Source organism: Anastrepha obliqua, unplaced genomic scaffold, assembly GCF_027943255.1.
Source record: "Anastrepha obliqua isolate idAnaObli1 unplaced genomic scaffold, idAnaObli1_1.0 ptg000079l, whole genome shotgun sequence".
Taxonomy (NCBI): domain Eukaryota; kingdom Metazoa; phylum Arthropoda; class Insecta; order Diptera; family Tephritidae; genus Anastrepha; species Anastrepha obliqua.
The window spans coordinates 1-7,500 of NW_026562212.1; the positions used below are offsets into that span (position 1 = coordinate 1).

Sequence of the window (7,500 nt, forward strand, 5' to 3'; positions counted from 1 at the left end):
CAAGGCCCATTTTTAATAACAAACGGATACTCAACAGGTTACGGAATTGGAACCGTATTCCCTTTCGTTCAAAATAATTCAAGTATTTTAATTATTTTTAAATATATTTTTATTAATATTTTTTTTTATTAAAAACTTGAAAATTTTCGGCTTTCGCCTTGAACTTAGGACCGACTAACTCGTGATCAACCACTGTTCACACGAAACCCTTCTCCACTTCAGTCCTCCAAGGTCTCATTCGATTATTTGCTACTACCACCAAGATCTGTACCAATAGCGGCTCCATGCAGGCTTACGCCAAACACTTCTAAGCACACTATTGTACCCTCCTACTCACTAAAGTTTCAAAATTTATAAATCAATCGAAATTGTTTTATAAATCATCTACTTTAGCGGTAATGTATAGGTATACAACTTAAGCGCCATCCATTTTAAGGGCTAGTTGCTTCGGCAGGTGAGTTGTTACACACTCCTTAGCGGATTACGACTTCCATGTCCACCGTCCTGCTGTTTTAAGCAACCAACGCCTTTCATGGTATCTGCATGAGTTGTTAATTTAGGCACCGTAACATTACGTTTGGTTCATCCCACAGCGCCAGTTCTGCTTACCAAAAGTGGCCCACTGGGCACATTATATCATAACCTCAACCTTCATATCAAGAAAGGTGAGGTTCTTACCCATTTAAAGTTTGAGAATAGGTTAAAATCGTTTCGACCCTAAGGCCTCTAATCATTCGCTTTACCAGATAAGATTATTTTATATAATTTTTAAATGCACCAGCTATCCTGAGGGAAACTTCGGAGGGAACCAGCTACTAGATGGTTCGATTGGTCTTTCGCCCCTATACTCAATTCTGACAATCGATTTGCACGTCAGAACTGTTTCGGTCTTCCATCAGGGTTTCCCCTGACTTCAACCTGATCAAGTATAGTTCACCATCTTTCGGGTCACAGCATATATGCTCAAGGTACGCTCCAGTTAGAGGTATAAATAATAATAAATTATCATTATACATAACTATATGGAACGCCCCGGGATTGAATTAATTGACTATTTATTAAAAAATAGACTAAAAATTAATCCCATTATATTTAAGTTAAGTTAATTATGCCATTAAGTTTAATATAACTCAATGACTTGCACATATGTTAGACTCCTTGGTCCGTGTTTCAAGACGGGTCCCGAAGGTATCCTGAATCTTTCGCATTGTTAATCATATAAATGCATACAAATAAATATTAATATCATAGATATTAAATTTTTTGTAAAATTCAAAAAATGAATTTTAGCATTATATATAATAAAATCTATCAACACTTTATCAAATCATTAGTATTTATTTTATGTTAATATGCTTAAAAAGCAAATTAATTTAAATAAACTTAATATCACCAATGATTCTTTTGATAAATACTTTATTATGTTAATAGATTACAATGTCCTTATATGAAAAAAATGCACATTATTTTTTTAATTATTTAATGATGAATTTTTCATAATGGATATTCAGGTTCATCGGGCTTAACCTCTAAGCAGTTTCACGTACTATTTAACTCTCTATTCAGAGTTCTTTTCAACTTTCCCTCACGGTACTTGTTTACTATCGGTCTCATGGTTATATTTAGTTTTAGATGGAGTTTACCACCCACTTAGTGCTGCACTATCAAGCAACACGACTCTTTGGAAATATCTTTCTAGTAATCATTAACGTTATACGGGCCTGGCACCCTCTATGGGTAAATGGCCTCATTTAAGAAGGACTTAAATCGTTAATTTCTCATACTAGATATTAAGATATTCCATACACTGCATCTCACATTTGACATATAGACAAAGTGACTTAGTGCTGAACTATTTTCTTTTCGCTCGCCGCTACTAAGAAAATCCTTGTTAGTTTCTTTTCCTCCCCTCATTAATATGCTTAAATTCAGGGGGTAATCCCATATGAGTTGAGGTTGTTTTAATATTCTTTTTTTATCTTCTCACAATTTAATAAAAAAAATTATATCATCTTTTCATCTCTATTTTTCTTTTCTCCTTTTATATATTGTAAATATATAAAAATAATAATAATGTAAAATGAGGCAATCCTAGAATAAAAAATTTAATTTTTATGCTAGACATTCCTCCTTTTAATTACATATATAAATTATTATTTTATATATATATATATAAATAATATGAAAATTTTTTGTAAAGAATACTTAGATTCAATATTTTCATCATTTCATTTTATTTGAGAGGATTTTTTTTTTAAAGAATATATAATAAATAAAATTCATTATATATCTTTATTTTTTTTGCTATTAATATTATGAATTATTTAAAATCCAATAATATACACATTTGCTTAAATTCAATTATTTTTATAAAAGAATAAGCAACTTATTTAGCATAGTCTTACAACCCTCAACCATATGTAGTCCAAGCAGTACTTTAAAATTGAATTTAATGTACATAACAGCATGGACTGCGATATGCGTTCAAAATGTCGATGTTCATGTGTCCTGCAGTTCACACGATGACGCACAGTTTGCTGCGTTCTTCATCGACCCATGAGCCAAGTGATCCACCGCTTAGAGTATTTTTTTATTTATTTTTATTTATAACAAATGTCAATTTTTTTTTGCATATATTAATTGAAAGAGTAAAATTAAATAATATTAATAATATATAAATTGATTTTCTTTCAATAATATATATCAAATATATTTAACTCTAAACATTTTTATTAAGTTGCGAATGTCTTAGTTCAACAATAATACAGTGGTGGTATTTATTATGATTCAATTATTTTGTATTTTTTTAATCATTTTATGTATATATATAATAATATAATAAATATATACCACTTTTGTTATTGTGAACAAATTAACTTATCATTCAATCAAATGAATAATAAGTACAACTTTTTATTTTCATGTTTAAAGGTTTTTAAAAGAAAAAAATAAGAAAAAACATTACAAAATGTACCATCATATATTATATTTAATATGATATAATTGATGGATCACAAATTGAATGAAAAAGAATAAAAAGAATTATGGATTCAAAATAATTATATAAATTTTTTTTTTTTTTTCTTTTTTTTTTTTTTTTTTTTTTCTTTTTGTTCGTTTGTTTGCTTGTCTGTTTGTTTGTTTGTTTGTTTGTTTGTTTGTTTTTCTTACGGATATGGAACACAATAATGATCCTTCCGCAGGTTCACCTACGGAAACCTTGTTACGACTTTTACTTCCTCTAAATAATCAAGTTCGGTCAACTTTTGCGAAACAACCGTGACACACGAGGCGTCACAGTGATCACGTCCGGAGACCTCACTAAATAATTCAATCGGTAGTAGCGACGGGCGGTATGTACAAAGGGCAGGGACTTAATCAATGCGAGTTAATAACTCGCACTTACTGGGAATTCCAAGTTCATGTGAACAGTTTCAGTTCACAATCCCAAGCATGAAAGTGGTTCAGCGGTTTACCCGGACCTCTCGGTCTAGGAAATACACGTTGATACTTTCATTGTAGCGCGCGTGCAGCCCAGGACATCTAAGGGCATCACAGACCTGTTATTGCTCAATCTCGTTACTGCTAGACGCAATTTGTCCATTTAAGAAGCTAGTGTCCTTATAATGGGACAAACCAACAGGTACGACTCCACTTATATAAACACATTCAAACACTTGTACATTCAAGATGTACGCATGAAAGAAGGCTATATAAGTTTCAACATCATAATCCTGAAAGCATCTATTTAATATATTTGAGTCTCGTTCGTTATCGGAATTAACCAGACAAATCACTCCACGAACTAAGAACGGCCATGCACCACCACCCATAGACTCGAGAAAGAGCTATCAATCTGTCTTACACGCTTATGTTCGGACCTGGTAAGTTTTCCCGTGTTGAGTCAAATTAAGCCGCAGGCTCCACTCCTGGTGGTGCCCTTCCGTCAATTCCTTTAAGTTTCAGCTTTGCAACCATACTTCCCCCGGAGCCCAAAAGCTTTGGTTTCCCGGGAAGCGACTGAGAGAGCCATAGTAGTAGCTACACCCAATTGCTAGCTGGCATCGTTTATGGTTAGAACTAGGGCGGTATCTGATCGCCTTCGAACCTCTAACTTTCGTTCTTGATTAATGAAAACATCTTTGGCAAATGCTTTCGCTTAAGTTAGTCTTACGACGGTCCAAGAATTTCACCTCTCGCGTCGTAATACTAATGCCCCCAAACTGCTTCTATTAATCATTACCTCTTGATCTAAAAACCAATGAAAGTAGAACAGAGGTCTTATTTCATTATTCCATGCACAAAATATTCAGGCATTTGGAGCCTGCTTTAAGCACTCTAATTTGTTCAAAGTAATTGTACCGGCCCACAACAACACTCGATGAAGAGCACTGAAGTAGGTTTAAATAGGAGGAATATATAAAAAATACATTGTATTAATTATATATAAGAACTCCACCGGTAATACGCTTACATACATAAGGTAATGTACATACCACAATATATAGTTGTACTACCCGTATGAAGCACAAATTCAACTACGAACGTTTTAACCGCAACAACTTTAATATACGCTATTGGAGCTGGAATTACCGCGGCTGCTGGCACCAGACTTGCCCTCCAATAGGTCCTTGTTAAAGGATTTAAAGTGTACTCATTCCAATTACAGGGCCTCGGATATGAGTCCTGTATTGTTATTTTTCGTCACTACCTCCCCGAACTGGGAGTGGGTAATTTACGCGCCTGCTGCCTTCCTTAGATGTGGTAGCCGTTTCTCAGGCTCCCTCTCCGGAATCGAACCCTGATTCCCCGTTACCCGTTGCAACCATGGTAGTCCTAGATACTACCATCAAAAGTTGATAGGGCAGACATTTGAAAGATCTGTCGTCGGTACGGGACCATACGATCTGCAAGTTATCTAGAGTTCAACCAATTTAACGATCAAATGATCGCTTGGTTTTAGTCTAATAAAAGCACACGTTCCATAAGGTCCGTGTTTATATTGCATGTATTAGCTCTAGAATTACCACAGTTATCCAAGTAACTGTTAACGATCTATGGAACCATAACTGATATAATGAGCCTTTTGCGGTTTCACTTTTAATTTGTTTGTACTTAGACATGCATGGCTTAATCTTTGAGACAAGCATATAACTACTGGCAGGATCAACCAGAATAATATTTTTATTTATATATTTTTCTTTGTTTTTCATATTTGAAAATTTCATAAATTACGGTGTATATAAAAAGTAAAGGGGCGACCCCCCTTTAGCTTTTCTTATCAAAATTCAAAAACCGTTTTTTATGAAAAAGAATTTTCGTTCTCTATATTATATATTTTATATAAAAATATAAGAACGATATTTCTTCTTAATATTTGCCAATTTTCAAATAATTTATCATTCTTAATAACATTTTACTTTTTTTTCAAATGCATTTTTAATGTAATAATTTCATATATTACATAATTTTTCTCTTTGAATTGAAATTAATAATTTCATAATTCTATTTTTTAATCATAAATATATATGATTGAAAAAATTTTCTCCTCTTTTCCTTTGTTTAAAATTTAATTTTTCTTATAAATTTTTGTTTTTCTTATTTTTTTCTCTTCATCATCTGTTTAATTTCCTGTATTTATACAAGAAACAAACAGTTGAGGATAATTTCTATGTAATGCTAGTATAGAATATAAAATTTTGAATTCAAAAATTTATTTCTATTTAAACTAACTATAGAAAACCAGGAATAAAATACAATAACACCAATATGCCATAACATGTTAGTATAGAATATAGATTCTTCATATATGTATATATATTCGAAAATTTTTTCTATTTAAACTAACGTATGGAAAACCAGGAATAAAATCATAATATTACCAGTTTAATATGGCTCAAATTCGAGTTTCATATAGTTATGATTCGATTTATATGCTTCAATATCATTGGTTAGTTAACTTTTGATATTTTCATATTATATCACATGCCTTCACCGTGAGTGTTTTTTGCCATGCACACCTCACATTGTCAAAAATGTATGGGAAAAATTCATTTCAATACATTTCAGTTTGATTTGAAATGTCTTTATTATATATTTTAGTGCCAATATGCCAAGGTTATATTCCATAACTCTTTATTTAAACTAACGTATGGAAAACCAGGCATAAAATCACAATATTACCAGTTTAATATGGCTCAAATTCGAGTTTCATATAGTTATGATTCGATTTATATGCTTCAATATCATTGGTTAGTTAACTTTTGATATTTTCATATTATATCACATGCCTTCACCGTGAGTGTTTTTTGCCATGCACACCTCACATTGTCAAAAATGTATGGGAAAAATTCATTTCAATACATTTCAGTTTGATTTGAAATGTCTTTATTATATATTTTAGTGCCAATATGCCAAGGTTATATTCCATAACTCTTTATTTAAACTAACGTATGGAAAACCAGGCATAAAATCACAATATTAACAGTTTAATATGGCTTAAATTCGAGTTTCATATAGTTATGATTCGATTTATATGCTTCAATATCATTGGTTAGTTAACTTTTGATATTTTCATATTATATTTCACATGCCTTCACCGTGAGTGTTTTTTGCCATGCACACCTCACATTGTCAAAAATGTATGGGAAAAATTCATTTCAATACATTTCAGTTTGACTTGAAATGTCTTTATTATATATTTTAATGGCAATATGCCAAGGTTATATTCCATAAAATGTTAGTATAGAATATAGATTCTTCATATATGTATATATATTCGAGAATTTTTTTCTATTTAAACTAACGTATGGAAAACCAGGCATAAAATCACAATATTACCAGTTTAATATGGCTCAAATTCGAGTTTCATATAGTTATGATTCGATTTATATGCTTCAATATCATTGGTTAGTTAACTTTTGATATTTTCATATTATATCACATGCCTTCACCGTGAGTGTTTTTTGCCATGCACACCTCACATTGTCAAAAATGTATGGGAAAAATTCATTTCAATACATTTCAGTTTGATTTGAAATGTCTTTATTATATATTTTAGTGCCAATATGCCAAGGTTATATTCCATAACTCTTTATTTAAACTAACGTATGGAAAACCAGGCATAAAATCACAATATTACCAGTTTAATATGGCTTAAATTCGAGTTTCATATAGTTATGATTCGATTTATATGCTTCAATATCATTGGTTAGTTAACTTTTGATATTTTCATATTATATCACATGCCTTCACCGTGAGTGTTTTTTGCCATGCACACCTCACATTGTCAAAAATGTATGGGAAAAATTCATTTCAATACATTTCAGTTTGATTTGAAATGTCTTTATTATATATTTTAGTGCCAATATGCCAAGGTTATATTCCATAACTTTCTATTTAAACTAACGTATGGAAAACCAGGCATAAAATCACAATATTACCAGTTTAATATGGCTTAAATTCGAGTTTCATATAGTTATGATTCGATTTATATGTTTC

General features: G+C 31.4%; 1 non-coding gene and 1 pseudogene across 1 annotated transcript; both read right to left on the bottom strand.

Moving 5' to 3' along the window:
• Positions 1 to 2,404: 2,404 nt before the first annotated feature.
• Positions 2,405 to 2,585, bottom strand: LOC129251824 (5.8S ribosomal RNA; annotated as a pseudogene).
• Positions 2,586 to 3,186: 601 nt separating this feature from the next.
• LOC129251826 (small subunit ribosomal RNA) lies at positions 3,187 to 5,177 on the bottom strand. Its single transcript, XR_008583128.1, has one exon. It is a non-coding gene; the product is annotated as a small subunit ribosomal RNA (ribosomal RNA).
• Positions 5,178 to 7,500: the final 2,323 nt, after the last annotated feature.